The sequence below is a fragment of the Heterodontus francisci genome, chromosome 28, assembly GCF_036365525.1.
Source record: "Heterodontus francisci isolate sHetFra1 chromosome 28, sHetFra1.hap1, whole genome shotgun sequence".
NCBI classification, from domain to species: domain Eukaryota; kingdom Metazoa; phylum Chordata; class Chondrichthyes; order Heterodontiformes; family Heterodontidae; genus Heterodontus; species Heterodontus francisci.
This window is the reverse complement of record NC_090398.1, coordinates 26,825,216-26,841,795: the sequence shown is the minus strand read 5'-3', so window position 1 is coordinate 26,841,795 and position 16,580 is coordinate 26,825,216. Positions and strand designations below refer to the sequence as shown.

Sequence of the window (16,580 nt, the reverse complement as noted above, 5' to 3'; positions counted from 1 at the left end):
TGTTCTGCACACACCCTAATTAAAGATTAATTCCACATTCCAGTCAGAAAGATGACCTTCAGACTTTTCATTACAACACAACACGCCCTGTTCTTTGGAGCAAGGAGAATCTGAATCCTACACGGTCTCAGTCAAATTCGAACTGAATTACTGAGCTTTTATCTAATGTCATGGATTCTATGTATGGTAACAATGACTAACTTCCACCTCAACTAAGAGTGTGGTGGGAGAAGATTCGATCAAGGTTTTCACAAGATTGTTATCTGAACAGGAAGAATGTGCGGTGTTGCAGGGAGAAGACACGGGGGTGATATTAGGTGAATTGTTCATTCAGCGAGCTGGTGGCGACATGATGGGCCGAATGGCCTCCTTCGGTGCTGTAATGATTCTGTGGTTCAGGAGACCCCACAGAAATAGGGTGTTTCCGATTTCATTGTTCACCACAAAGCCTGCTTATTATCGGACTATAAAAAGACACAGATAGCAAGGAATAAAGATCACGATTCTTAGAATCAAACACCAGAATAAAATGTCCAGCCAACCATTGATTAACAACAGATCAATGATTATAAAATTCAGCAGACAGTCTTCAGTTTATTGATCAGCCTTGATCAGGATGTTCACACCCATGAATATTATACTCCAAGTCTCACTTACTGGAACTGAATCAGCAAATGTGTGTCATAAATAAGTAAAACAACTGTAACATTGAATAATTCCTTATTATTTGTGTGACTGTAAATTTATAATTTAATTTCATTTTTAAAAATTCTGACATGATTCAATTCATTGCGTTTCAAGGAATTTGAAAATTAATTTCTTACTTAAAATTATATTTCTCTTGACTCCCCCATATCTCATTCCCTTTCCTCTGTCTCCGTGTTACTCCTTCCAGGTTTGTCTCCCTATTATGGTCCTAACTTCTGAAGTTTTCATTCCTCCCTCACCTCTTACAGTCCTTATTCTCCGGTAAAACCATGGAACCAGAGAAAAGCTAAGGCACAGGGAAAGGCCATTCAGCCCATCGTGTCTGCACTGGCTGAAAAAAAATCCAGCTTCCCAAATCTAATTCCACCTTCCAGCACCTGCTCCGTAGTCTTGCTGGTTACAGCACTTCATGTGCAGGTCCAGGTACCTTTTAAATGAGTTTCTGCCTCCACCACTGATCAGGGCAGTGAATTCCAGATACCCACCACCCTCTGGGTGAAAAGGTTTGTCCTCAAGTCACCTCTAATCCTTCTACCAATCATCTGAAATCTGTGCCCCCTGGTAATTGACGTCTCCGCTAGGAGAAGCAGCTCCTTCGTGATAACTCTGTCTGGGCCCCTCATAATTTTGTACACTTCAATTAAGTCATCCCTCAGCCTCCTCTGTTCTGAGGGAAACAGCCCTACCCTATCCAATCTTTCCTGTTAGCTGCAACTTTCAAGCCCTGGCAACATTCTTGTAAATATCCCCTGTATTCTCTATTGAGCAATTATGTCCTTTCTGTAATGTAGTGACCAGAACTGTACACAATACTCCAACTGTGGCCTAACCAGTGTTTTATACAGTTCCAGCATTACATTCCTGCTTTTGTATTCTATACCTCGGTCAATAAAGGAAAGCATTTCATATGCCTTCTTCACCAATCTATCTCCCTGTTCTTCCACCTTCAGGGACCTGCAGACATGCACTCCAAGGTCTCTCACTTCTTCTACCCCTCACGATATCCTCCTGTTTATTGCGTATTCCCTTGCTTTGTTTGTCTTCCCCAAATGCATTACCTCACACTTCTCCAGATTGAATTCCATTTGCCACCTTTCCGCCCACTCAACCAAACCATTGATATCATTCTGGACTCTACAGCTATCCTCTTCACTATCAACTACACGACCAATTTTTGTGTCACCTGTGAATTTCCCAATCATGCCTCCCACATATAAGTCCAAATCATTAATATATACCAGAAACAGCAAGGGACCAAGACTGAGCCTTGTGGAACGCCACTGGAAACTGCCTTCCATTCCAAAAACATCCATCGACCATTACCCTTTGTGTCCTGTCACTGAGCCAATTTCAGAAACAATTCTCAGGGTCACATTGCAATGGTTGACCTGGATAAAGTTCCACACACCTGTTCACTGCCTTTGTGCCAAGTTCCACTGGCTCCCAATCCACCAGTAAATTGGTTTGAAGATTTTTGCCTGCTTATTATAAACTCTTCTTGCCTGATACCCTCCCTCTTCCATTAATCCCTTCCAGTCATACATCACTGTACATACTCTCCGCTCTTCCGGATGTTCCTGTGGAACAAAATTATTCCTCATTCACCACAATTTCTGCTCGAAACTCAGCAAATATTAGCCAAGAAACTACAGCCGGGACATCTGGAGCTCTTAGGAAGATAGGGAGAACAGTAGAGTCAAAGAATCATCGGGTTATCCAGCACAGAAACAGGCCCTTCGGCCCATCATAACCGTGCAACCATGAAGCCTATCTATTCTAATCCCATTTTCCAGCACTTGGCCCATAGCGTTATATGCCATGACATTTCAAGTGCTCATCTAAATACTTCTTAAATGTTGTAAGGGTTCCTGCCTCTACCACCTCTTCAGGCAATGTGTTCCACATTCCAACCACACTCTGGGTGAATTTTTTTCCCTCAAATCCCCTCTAAACCTCCTGCCCCTTCCCTTAAATCTACACTCCCTGGTTATTGACCTCTCCGGTAAGGGAAAAAGTTTCTTCCTATTTACCGTATCAATGCCCCTCATAATTTCGTATACCTCCATAAGGTCCCCCCTCAGCCTTCTATGCTCTAAGGAAAATAACCCAAGCCTATCCAGTCTCTCTTCATATCTGAAATTCTCCAGCCCAGGCAACATCCTGGTGAATCTCCTCTGAACCCTCTCCAGTGCAATCACATCTTCCTATAGTGTGGTGCCCAGAAGTGTACACAGTACTCCAGCTGTGGCCTAACTAGTGTTTTATACAGCTCCATCATAACCTCCCTGCTCTTATATTCTATACCTTGGCTAATAACGACAAGTATCCCACATGCGTTCCTAACCACCTTATCTACCTGTGCTGCTGCCTTCAGTGATCTATGGACACGTACACCAAGGTCCTTCTGACTTTCTGTACTTCCTAGGGTTCCACCATCCATTGTATATTCCCTTGCCTTGTTAGTCCTCCCAAAATGCATCACCTCACACTTCTCAGGATTAAATTCCATTTGCCACTGCTCTGTCCATCTTACCAGCCCATCTATATCGTCCTGTAGTCTAAGGCTTTCCTCCTCACTATTTACAACACCACCAATTTTCATATCATCTGCAAACTTACTGATCATACCTCCTATATTCATGTCTAAATCATTAATGTACACGAGAAACAGCAAGGGTCCCAGCACTGATCCCTGCGATACACCACTGGTTATAGGTTTCCAACTGCAAAAACAACCCGCGACCATCACCCTCTGCCTCCTGCCACTAAGCCAATTTTGGATCCAATTTTCCAAATTGCCCTGGATCCCATGGGCTCTTACCTTCTTAACCAATCTCCCATGTGGGACCTTATCAAAAGCCTTATTGAAGTCCATATAGACTACATCAACTGCTTTACCCTCATCTAAACACCTAGTCTCCTCCTTGAAAAATTCATTCCAGTTAGTTGGACATGATCTCCCCCTGGCAAAGCCATGCTGACTATCCCTGATTAATCCCTGTCTCTCCAAGTGGAGATTAATCCTGTCCCTCAGTGTTTTTTCCAATAGTGTCCCTACCACTGATGTTAGACTCACTAGCCTGTAATTACCTGGTGTATCCCTGCTACCCTTCTTGAATAATGGTACAACATTTGCAGTCCTCCAGTCCTCTGGCACGTCTCCTGTGGCCAGAGAAGATTTGAAAATTTGTGTCCGAGCCCCTGCAATCTCCTCTCTTTCCACACATAGCAGCCTTGGATACATTTCATCTGGGCCTGGGGATTTATCCAATTTTAAGCCCGCTAAAACCGCTAATACTCCTCCCTTCCGATGCTAATTTGTTCAGGTATATCACAATCCCCCTCACTGATCTCTACACCTACAGTAGGTCATTCAGGCCCTCGAGCCCTTTCTGCCATTCAATGTGATCATGGCTGATCACTCTATATAACTGCCTTTACCCAATAACCACAGAATCACAGAATTGTTAGAGCACAGCAGGAAACCATTTAACCAATAATGTTTGCACTGGCTGTCCGAGTGAACAATGCACTTAGTGCCATTCCCCCGCCTTCTCCCCATAACCCTGTATATTCCTCCTTTTCAGATAACTATCCAATTCCCTATTAAATACCTTGATTGAACCTGCCTCCACCGTACTCTCTGGCAGTGCATTTCAGATCATAACCACTCGCTGCATGAAAACATTTTCCCTCGTGTCACCATTGTTTATTTTTGCCACCTCCCTTATGTCTGTGCCCTCTCGTTCTTGATTCTTTCAGGAGTGGGAACAATTTTTCTCCACCTACTCTGTCCAGAAGACTCATAATTCTGAATATTTCTATCAAATCTCCTTTCGGCCCTCTGTTCTCCAAAGAAAACAGTCCCACCTTCTCCAATCTCTCTTTGTAGGAAGAAAGTAAAGTTGATAGCAGGAGGCAGAAAAGTCACAAGTGACATTCGAAGGCATGAAAAACAAAGATGAGCATCAACTTGTCTTAAAATGCAGAATAATGTCAAGAAGCACACAGCATTTGCAACAAGGTAGAGAATTTAAAGGCGCAAATAGAGATATACAGGTAAATGGGTACGATCTAATTGCCATAACGGAAACGTGGCTGTGGGGTGACCAAGACTGGGAACTGAATATTCAGGGATATTCAACATGTAGGAAGGAAAGTCAAAAAGGATACAGAGGTGGTATTGCACTGAAAATAAGGGATGGATTCAGTACATTAGTCAGGGAGGATCTCAGATCAGAAGAACTAAATGTGGAATCTGTTTGGGTGGAGCTAAGAAACAGCAAGACATTGATAGGAGTTGTTTATCGGCCACCAAACAGTAGTGGTAGTGTGGGACATGGTACTGATCAGGAGATTAAAGAAGCATGTGGCATAATGATATAGTAATCATGGGTAACTTCAATCTGCATATGAAACATAATGAGCACTACTGTTGTGGAGGACGAGTTTCTGGAGTGTATTAAGGATAGTTTTCTGGAGCAGTATATTGAGGCACCGACAAGAGGACAGGCTATTTTAGATCTGGTTTTATGTAATGAGACAAGGATAATTGATAATCTTGTTGCAAAAGAACCTTCAGGGATGAGTGACCATAATATGATAGAATTTTACATTATGTTTGAAAGTTATGTAGTTTAATATGAAGCCAGGGTGTTAAATTTGAACAGAGGAAATTATGAAAGTACGAGGGCAAATTGACTGAGGTGGATTGGGAAAATACATTGAAAGGTGTGACAGTACATGGGCAATGGATAGTCTTTAAAGAAATATTACATAATTTACAGCAACTATAAATTCCTTCAAGGTATAAAAACACAAAAATAAATGCAGTCAGTGGTGGATAATGAAGTAAGTTAAGGATTGAATAAGATTAAAAGAAAAGGCCGCACCTGAAGTACTGTGTGCATGTTTGGTCCCCTTACCTTCGGAGGAATATTACTGCCATAGAGGGAGTGCAACGAATGTTCACCAGACTTGTTCCCAGGATGGCGGACTGTCCTATGAAGAAAGATTGGGGAAACTGGGCCTGTATTCTCTAGAGGTTCGAAGAATGAAAGGTGATCTCATTGAAACCTACAAAATACTTAAAGGGATAGACAGGGTAGATGCAGCTCAGATATTTCCCCTAGTTAGGGAGTCTCGAGCCAGGGGACATAATTTTAAAATAAGGGGGAAGCCACTTAGGACAGAGATGAGGAGAAATTTCTTTACTCAGAGGGTTGTGAATCTTTGGAATTCTCTACCCCAGAGAGATGTAAATGCTCCATCGTTGAGAATGTTTAAAGCAGAGATTGACAGATTCCTAAATAACAATGACGTAAAGGGATAGGAGGATAGTGTGGGAAAAGGGATTGAAGTGGAAGAGCAGTCTTGATCGTATTGAAAGGCGGGGCAGGCTTGATGGGCTAAATGGCCTACTGCTACTCCTATGTTCCCATGTAAATGAAGTTCTTCATCCCTGAAAACATTCTTGTGAATCTTTTCTGCACTTTCTCCAATGTATTCACATCTTTCCATATATATTGCACCCAGAACCTGATGCAATAAACCAGCTGAGGCCAAACTAGTGTATTATGACAAGTTCAATATAACCTCTTTGCTCTTCTACTCCTTGCCCCTATTAATAGAGGCCAGCATTCTGTATGTTTTAATTGGTCTCAATCTGTCCTGCCACCTTTAATGACATATGCATATATACAACCAGGTCCCTCACTTTCTGCACCCCCTTTAGAGTCCTTCCCTTTACTTTATATTGTCTTACCATTTTCTTCCTACCAAAATGAATCACTTCACTTTTCTCCATGTTGAACTTCATCTGCCATGTGTGTGGCCATTCCACCAGCTTTTCCACGCCATTTTGAAGTTCTACACTATCCTCCTCACATTTCAACAATGCTTCCAAGTTTTGTTTCAGCTGCAATTTTGAAATTGTGCCTGTTCACCAAGATCCAAGTCATTAATATATCAGGAATAGCAAGGGTCACAACATTGACCCCTGAGGAACTCCACTACAAACCTTCATCCAGACAAAAAACATCCATTAACCACAACTCTTTGTTTCCTGTCACTCAGCCAATTTCCTATCCATGTTGCTACTGTCCCTTTTATTCCATGAGCTACACGTTTGCTCAAAGGTCTGCTGTGTGGCACGATACCAAACGCCTTTTGAAAGTCCATATGTACCACATCAACAGCATTGCCCTCATAAACTCTCTGGGTTACACACTGTCTGATCACACTGGGTCCATCCTCCCCGGGTTACACACTGTCTGATCACACTGGGTCCATCCTCCCCGGGTTGCACACTGTCTGATCACACTGGGTCCATCCTCCCCAGGTTACACACTGTCTGATCACACTGGGACCATCCTCTCCGGGTTACACACTGTCTGATTTCATTGGGTCCATCCTCTCCGGGTTACACACTGTCTGATCACACTGGGTCCATCCTCCCCGGGTTACACACTGTCTGATCTCACTGGGTCCATCCTCCCTGGGTTACACACTGTCTGATCTCACTGGGTCCATCCTCTCCGGGTTACACACTGTCTGATCACACTGGGTCCATCTCCCCGGGTTACACACTGTCTGATCTCACTGGGTCCATCCTCCCCGGGTTACACACTGTCTGATCTCACTGGGTCCATCCTCTCCGGGTTACACACTGTCTGATCACACTGGGTCCATCCTCCCTGGGTTACACAATGTCTGATCACACTGGGTCCATCCTCCCCGGGTTACACACTGTCTGATCACACTGGGTCCATCCTCCCTGGGTTACATACTGTCTGATCTCACTGGGTCCATCCTCCCAGGATTATACACTGTCTGATCACACTGGGTCCATCCTCCTTGGGTTACACACTGTCTGATCACACTGGGTCCATCATCCCCGAGTTACACACTGTCTGATCACACTGGGTCCATCCTCCCCGGGTTACACACTGTCTGATCTCACTGGGTCCATCCTCCCTGGGTCACACACTGTCTGATCACACTGGGTCCATCCTCCCTGGGTTACACACTGTCTGATCTCACTGGGTCCATCCTCCCTGGGTTACACACTGTCTGATCACACTGGGTCCATCCTCCCAGGGTTACACACTGTCTGATCTCACTGGGTCCATCCTCCCAGGGTTACACACTGTCTGATCACACTGGGTCCATCCTCCCAGGGTTACACACTGTCTGATCTCACTGGGTCCATCCTCCCTGGGTTACACACTGTCTGATCACACTGGGTCCATCCTCCCAGGTTTACACACTGTCTGATCTCACTGGGTCCATCCTCCCTGGGTTACACACTGTCTGATCACACTGGGTCCATCCTTCCAGGGTTACACACTGTCTGATCACACTGGGTCCATCCTCCCTGGGTTACACACTATCTGATCACACTGGGTCCATCCTCCCCGGGTTACACACTGTCTGATCGCACTGGGACCATCCTCCCAATGGTTACACACTGTCTGATCATACTGGGTCCATCCGCCCCGGGTTACACACTGTCTGATCATCTTAGTTTGTTCAGTTTGCTTACCCACTGTTTTTTTCAGGTTAGCACTTGCTGCTGTTCAATATTCAGTGTATTTACTCCTAATCTGTACTAATGCTTTGTCTTTCAACACACCATTAACATATTGTTTGCCTTTGCTCCATGACCTTTTGGTCAGCTATGTGGCCTGGTCCAATCTACACCTCCTCCTTTGTTATCTCTTGCTCCACCCCCACCTCACTTGCTTATAATCTGTGACTTTTCTTATATTTGTCAGTTCCGAAGAAGGGTCACTGACCCGAAACGTTAACTCTGCTTCTCTTTCCACAAATGCTGCCAGACCTGCTGAGTGATTCCAGCATTTCTTGTTTTTATTTCAGATTTCCAGCATCCAGTATTTTGCTTTTATTTTATCATTTCAATGTCTTGCTGTTTCTTAGCTCCACCCAAGCAGATTCCACATTTAGTTCTTCTGATCTGAGATCCTCCCTGACTAATGTACTGAAAACATCCCTTATTTTCAGTGCAATACCACCTCTGTATCCTTTTTGCCTTTCCTTCCTACATGTTGAATATCCCTGAATATTCAGTTCCCAGTCTTGGTCACCCTATAGCCACGTTTCAGTATGACAGTTAGATCGTACACATTTACCTGTATACCTCTATTTGCGCCTTTAAATTATCTACCTTGTTGCAAATGTTGTGTGCTTCTTGACATTATTCTGCATTTTAAGCCAAGTTGATGCTCACCTTTGTTTTTCCTGCCTTCGAATGTCACTTGCTACTTTTCTGCCTCCTGCTACCAGCTTTACTTTCTTCCTACAAAGAGAGATTGGAGAAGGTGGGGTTGTTTTCTTTGGAGAACAGAGGGCCGAAAGGAGATTTGATAGAAATATTCAGAATTATGAGTCTTTTGGACAGAGTAGATGGGGAAAAACTGTTCCCACTCCTGAAAGAATCAAGAATGAGAGGGCACAGACATAAGGTAGGTGGCAAAAATAAACAATGGTGACACGAGGGAAAATGTTTTCATGCAGCGAGTGGTTATGATCTGAAATGCACTGCCAGAGAGTACGGTGGAGGCAGGTTCAATCAAGACATTCAATAGGGAATTATATAGTTATCTGAAAAGGAGGAATACACAGGGTTATGGGGAGAAGGCGGGGGAATGGCACTAAGTGAATTGTTCACTCGGAGAGCCAGTGCAAACATTATTGGTTAAATGGTTTCCTGCTGTGCTCTAACAATTCTGTGATTCTGTGATTATTGGGCAAAGGCAGTTATATAGAGTGATCAGCCATGATCACATTGAATGGCAGAAAGGGCTCGAGAGCCTGAATGACCTACTGTAGGTGTAGAGATCAGTGAGGGGGATTGTGATATAGCTGAACAAATTAGCATTGGAAGGGAGGAGTATTAGCGGTTTTAGCGGGCTTAAAATTGGATAAATCCCCAGGCCCAGATGAAATGTATCCAAGGCTGCTATGTGTGGAAAAAGAGGAGATTGCAGGGGCTGGGACACAATTTTTCAAATCCTCTCTGGCCACAGGAGACGTGCCAGAGGACTGGAGGACTGCAAATGGTGTACCATTATTCAAGAAGAGTAGCAGGGATACACCAGGTAATTACAGGCTAGTGAGTCTAACATCAGTGGCAGGGACACTATTGGAAAAAATTCTGAGGGACAGGATTAATCTCCACTTGGAGAGGCAGGGATTAATCAAGGATAGTCAGCATGGCTTTGCCAGGGGGAGATCATGTCTAACTAACCGGAATGAATTTTTCAAGGAGGTGACTCGGTGCTTAGATGAGGGTAAAGCAGTTGATGTAGTCTATATGGACTTCAATAAGGCTTTTGATAAGGTCCCACATGGGAGATTGGTTAAGAAGGTAAGAGCCCATGGGATCCAGGGCAATTTGGAAAATTGGATCCAAAATTGGCTTAGTGGCAGGAGGCAGAGGGTGATGGTCGCGGGTTGTTTTTGCAGTTGGAAACCTATGACCAGTGGTGTATCGCAGGGATCAGTGCTGGGACCCTTGCTGTTTGTACTGTACATTAATGATTTAGACATGAATATAGGAGGTATGATCAGTAAGTTTGCAGATGATATGAAAATTGGTGGTGTCGTAAATAGTGAGGAGGAAAGCCTTAGATTACAGGACGATATAGATGGGCTGGTAAGATGGACAGAGCAGTGGCAAATGGAATTTAATCCTGAGAAGTGCGAGGTGATGCATTTTGGGAGGACTAACAAGGCAAGGGAATATACAATGGATGGTAGAACCCTCGGAAGTACAGAAGGTCAGAAGGAACTTGGTGTAAGTGTCCATAGATCACTGAAGGCAGCAGCACAGGTAGATAAGGTGGTTAGGAAGGCATATGGGATACTTGTCGTTATTAGCCAAGGTATAGAATATAAGAGCAGGGAGGTTATGATGGAGCTGTATAAAACTCTAGTTAGGCCACAGCTGGAGTACTGTGTACAGTTCTGGTCGCCACATTATATTAAGGATGTGATTGCACTGGAGAGGGTACAGAGGAGATTCACCAGGATGTTGCCTGGGCTGGAGTATTTCAGATATGAAGAGAGACTGGATCGGCGAGGGTTATTTTCCTTAGAGCATAGAACGCTGAGGGGGGACCTTATGGAGGTATACGAAATTATGAGGGGCATTGATAGGTTAAATAGGAAGAAACTTTTTCCCTTACCGGAGAGGTCAATAACCAGGGAGTGTAGATTTAAGGTCAGGGGCAGGAGGTTTAGAGGGGATTTGAGGGAAAAAAATTCACCCAGAGTGTGGTTGGAATGTGGAACACATTGCCTGAAGAGGTGGTAGAGGCAGGAACCCTCACAACATTTAAGAAGTATTTAGATGAGCACTTGAAATGTCATGGCATATAACGCTATGGGCCAAGTGCTGGAAAATGGGATTAGAATAGATAGGCTTCATGGTTGCACGGTTACGATGGGCCGAAGGGCCTGTTTCTGTGCTGGATAACTCGATGATTCTATGACTCTACTGTTGTCCCTATGCTCCAAAGAGCTCCAGATGTCCCAGCTATAGTTTCTTGACTAATATTTGCTGAGTTTGGAGCAGAGATTGTGGTGAATGAGGAATAATTTTGTTCCACAGGAACATCCGGAAGAGCGGAGAGTATGTACAGTGATGTATGACTGGAAGGGATTAATGAAAGAGGGAGGGAATCAGGCAAGAAGGGTTTGTAATATGCAGGCAAAAATCTTCAAACCAATTTACTGGTGGACTGGGAGCCAGTGGAACTTGGCACAAAGGCAGTGAACAGGCGTGTGGAACTTTATCCAGGTCAACCATTACAATGTGACACTGAGAATCGTTTCTGAAATTGGCTCAGTGACAGGACACAAAGGGTAATGGTCGATGGATGTTTTTGGAATGGAAGGCAGTTTCCAGTGGCGTTCCACAAGGGTCAGTGTTGGCCCCTTGCTGTTTCTGGTATATATTAATGATTTGGACTGATATGTGGGAGGCATGATTGGGAAATTCACAGGTGACACAAAAATTGATCATGTAATTGATAGTGAAGAGGATAGCTGTAGACTCCAGAATGATATCAATGGTTTGGTTGAGTGGGCGGAAAGGTGGCAAATGGAATTCAATCTGGAGAAGTGTGAGGTAATGCATTTGGGGAAGACAAACAAAGCAAGAAAATACACAATAAACAGGAGGATATCGTGAGAGGTAGAAGAAGTGAGAGACCTTGGAGTGCATGTCTGCAGGCCCCTGAAGGTGGAAGGACAGGGAGATAGATTGGTGAAGAAGGCATATGAAATGCTTTCCTTTATTGGCCGAGGTATAGAATACAAAAGCAGGGATGTAATGCTGGAACTGTATAAAACACTGGTTAGGCCACAGTTGGAGTATTGTGTACAGTTCTGGTCACTACATTACAGAAAGGACATAATTGCTCGAGAGAGAATACAGAGGATATTTACAAGAATGTTGCCCGGGCTTGAAAGTTGCAGCTAACAGGAAAGATTGGATAGGGAGGGTTGTTTTCCTCAGAACAGAGGAGGCTGAGGGATGACTTAATTGAAGTGTACAAAATTATGAGGGGCCTAGACAGAGTTATCACGAAGGAGCTGCTTCTCCTAGCGGAGACGTCAATTACCAGGGGGCACAGATTTCAGATGATTGGTCGAAGGATTAGAGTTGACTTGATGATAAACATTTTCACCCAGAGGGGGGTGGGTATCTGGAATTCACTGCCCTGATCAGTGGTGGAGGCAGAAACTCCCAACTCATTTGAAAGGTACCTGGACCTACACATGAAGTGCTGCAACCAGCAAGACTACGGAGCAGGTGCTGGAAGGTGGAATTAGATTGGGAAACTAGATTTTTTTCAGCCAGTGCAGACACGATGGGCTTAATGGACTTTCTCTGTGCCTTAACTTTTCTCTGGTTCTATGGGAGAATTAGGATTGTAGGAGGTGAGGGAGGAATGAAAACTTCAGAAGTTAGGACCATAATAGGTAGACAAACCTGCAAGGAGTAACACGGAGACAGAGGAAAGGGAATTAGACATGGGGGAGTCAGGAGAAATATAATTTTAAGCAAGAAATTAATTTTCAAATTCCTTGAAACGCAATGAATTGAATCATGTCAGAATTTTTAAAAATGAAATTAAAGTATAAATTTACAGTCAGACCAATAATAGGGAATTAGTCAATGTTACAGTTGTTTCACTTATTTATGACACACATTTGCTGATTCAGTTCCAGTAAGTGAGACTTGGAGTATAATACTCATGGGGGTGAACATTCTGATCAAGGTTGATCAATGAACTGAAGACTGTCTGCTGAATTTTATAATCATTGATCTTTTGTTAATAAATTACAATGATTGGTTGGCTGTGCATTTTATTCTGGTGTTTGGTTCTAAGAATCGTGACCTTTATTCCTTGCTATCTGTGTCTTTTTATAGTCCGATAATAAGCAGGCTTTGTGGTGAACAATGAAATCGGAAACACCCTATTTCTGTGGGGTCTTCTGAACCACGGAATCGTTACAGCGCTGAAGGAGGCCATTCGGCCCAACATGTCGCCACCAGCTCGCTGAATGAACAATTCACCTAATATCACCCCCGTGTCATCTCCCTGTAACCCTGCACATTCTTCCTGTTCAGGTAACAATCTAATTCCCTTGTGAAAACCTTGATCGAATCTTCTCCCACCACACTCACAGATGAGGTGGTATTTAGACATTGTTACCATACACAGAATCCATGACATGAGATAAAAGATCAGTGATTCAGTTCGAATTTGAATGAGACCGTGTGGCATTCAGATTCTCCTTGCTCCAAACAACAGGGCATGTTGTATTGTAATGAAAAGTCTGAAGGTCATCTTTATGACTGAAATGTGGAATTAATCTCTAACCAGGGTGCATGCAGAACACACAACTCAAACCCACCAGACAGTCTGGAACTGCAATCAAGAGACACAGCACAAGGTAAGGACCCTGAATTTACTGAACACAATTATATGTACCCGAATGGACTCGTCGTCTTTTCTCTGCATAGTTGATCAAAGTTATTGATTAGTTGTAATATCCATAATAGATCGAGTTAGAAAGAATTGTTTTATTCAGAAATTAACTTACTGGAAGCAGCACTGTTTAATAAAAAAAACTTCAAAATATAATCTCGCCAGCTAACATTGTACTGTTGTAAATAACGTTTAAATGTATTTCATTTTAATTCATTCACGGGATGTGGACGTCGCTGGCCAGGCCAGCATTTATTGCCCATCCCTAATTGCCCTTGAGAAGGTGGTGGTGAGCTGCCTTCTTGAACCGCTGCAGTCCATTTGGGGTAGGTACACCCACAGTGCTGTTAGGAAGTAAGTTCCAGGATTTTGACCCAGCGACAGTGAAGGAACGCCGATATAGTTCCAAGTCAGGATGGTGTGTGACTTGGAGGGGAACTTGTAGGTGGTGGTGTTCCCATGTACGTGCTGCCCTTGTCCTTCTAGTTGGTCGAGTTCACGGGTTTGGAAGGTGCTGTCTAAGGAGCCTTGGTGCATTGCTGCAGTGCATCTTGTAGATGGTACACACTGCTGCCACTGTGCGTCGGTGGTGGAGGGAGTGAATGTTTGAAGATGGGGTGCCAATCAAGCGGGCTGCTTTGTCCTGGATGGTGTCGAGCTTCTTGAGTGTTGTTGGAGCTGCACCCATCCAGGCAAGTGGAGAGTATTCCATCACACTCCTGACCTGTGCCTTGTTGATGGTGGACAGGCTTTGGGGAGTCAGGAGGTGAGTTACTCGTCTCAGGATTCCTAGTCTCTGACCTGCTCTTGTACCCATGGTATTTATATGGCTACTCCAGTTCAGTTTCTGGTCAATGGTAGCCCCTAGGATGTTGATAGTGGGGGTTTCAGCGATGGTAATGCTGTTGAATGTCAAGGGGAGATGGTTAGATTCTCTCTTGTTGGAGATGGTCATTGCCTGGCACTTGTGTGGCGCGAATGTTACTTGCCACTTATCAGCCCAAGCCTGGATATTGTCCAAGTCTTGCTGCATTTCTACACAGACTGTTTCAGTATCTGAGGAGTCACGAATGGTGCTGAACATTGTGCAATCATCAGCGAACATCCCCACTTCTGACCTTATGATTGAAGGAAGGTCATTGATGAAGCAGCTGAAGATGGTTGGGCCCAGGACACTACCCTGAGGAACTCCTGCATTGATTTCTACTGTATGAAATGGTAATGACGATAAAGTTAGAGTCCAGGATTCTTCAACATAACCCCTATCACCGAAATTCAAAGTTTCCAGCCCTGAGTTTGGGGGAGGGGGTATGGGGTAGTGGGAGTGGAGAGGTGGGTGGTTACGGGATTGCAGGTGGGGGCACTCTTTAATCCATATAGAGTTCAGGATGTTCGGGTTCTTCATTCCCAAAGTGAGTCAAATGCTGCCTTGTTAAGGGGGAATTGCAATCACCATTTCTCTGGAATTTAACTCTTGCATTTGTGAATAAGTCTGAAGATTTCAGGTGCAATATGAACTGAACACCCGCAACCAGTTTATTGTTGGGTCAATACTGACATTTAAAGGCACTATTGATGAGTTCATCTATCACTTTGCTGATCATTGTGAGATGGCTGATAGGGTGATATGTTTAGACTTTGTGGATAAGATACAGCCGGTTAATGTTTTATATTGTCCAATATGTCAGTGTCAGATGCTTTGGAATTGCTTTGCTCGGACAGCTTGTTATGATGTTCAGCTCTTCAGCTGCTACTGGTGGAATGTATTCACAACCCAGAGTATTCACTGTGTTCCACCATTTCAGCGTCATCTTAATATCAAGTGCAGTGAACTGAATTGGCGGGACAGTGACTCTGTGAGGGTGACAATCTCTCAAAGAGTTAAAAGAGGATTACTTACTTGGCAGTTTGCACTTCTCTTTTAAACTCACGGGCTGTTGCTCCATTTATTTCAGGATAAGCATGTTCATGGATCCACAGAATCAGGGTTAGTTCCTTGGCTTGAAGGAATTGAAGAACTGGGCTGTAAGACGACAGTTTATGTGGGAAAGCTTATAAACAGCAGCAGGTTTCATGGTGAACATTAAAATTGCATTGATGATACAGAAATTATTCAGGCAAAGGAACCCGATTTCCCTTCGGAACAACAAACAGAAAGAACTGGGAGACTTGCAGTCACTGTTACAATGGTTAAAAGATTAGTAATTTCAATGCCATTTAATATTATTAGGACCATGTTGTACAGGGCGGGAGGACAGAGAAGATAGATCCAAACGGAGGAGTCGAGTGATAAGTAAAAAAAGATGTGTAAGCAAAAATTAAAGTAATATTGAAGAGGAATATTAACCAATTGCTCGCCCAGTATTGTAGGTATCATTTTCCCAACCAGTAACTACATTTGGCAGAGACTTTGAATAACTTTGATGAATCCTTTGCAATGGATGGGAAATCCAACTTTCAGCAGGATGGAGAGGGGAGCAGGGATAGTGATCCGACTTGGAAAGGGAATCAAATAAAGAGCTGGGGAGCAAACGGATACAGGAGCAGAATCAGCAACCATGCAAGATGAAATGAAGGGAATTAAGATTATTGTAGGTGAGGCGGGAAGGTAAAATCAGGAGAAACAGGATGTCTTTTCGGTTTGATGGCAGCATCCTGTTAGTGGTGAACACCACACGTGTTACTACTGCAGAGTAGCAATGTGAAACATCTATCTTCACCTGCCTATCTCACAAATGAGTAATGTGATATATGAAATTCAATGCCAGTGTGATGCTAGGTATATAGGTCTTACGTTGCAAAGACTGGCAGATCTTATCAAACAACATGTCCCTTCCACTGTTCACAATG

At 43.7% G+C, this 16,580-nt stretch overlaps 1 protein-coding gene across 2 annotated transcripts in view; it reads left to right on the top strand.

The window, feature by feature from the left end:
• The first annotated feature begins 13,625 nt into the window (after positions 1-13,625).
• LOC137385154 (NACHT, LRR and PYD domains-containing protein 3-like) overlaps positions 13,626-16,580 on the top strand; it is a 48,100-nt gene continuing 45,145 nt past the window's right edge. For both annotated transcript variants that reach the window (XM_068060098.1, XM_068060095.1), the window contains exon 1: positions 13,626-13,695. The gene's annotated coding sequence lies outside the window, so the exon portion shown is untranslated. The remainder of the gene's footprint in view (positions 13,696-16,580) is intronic.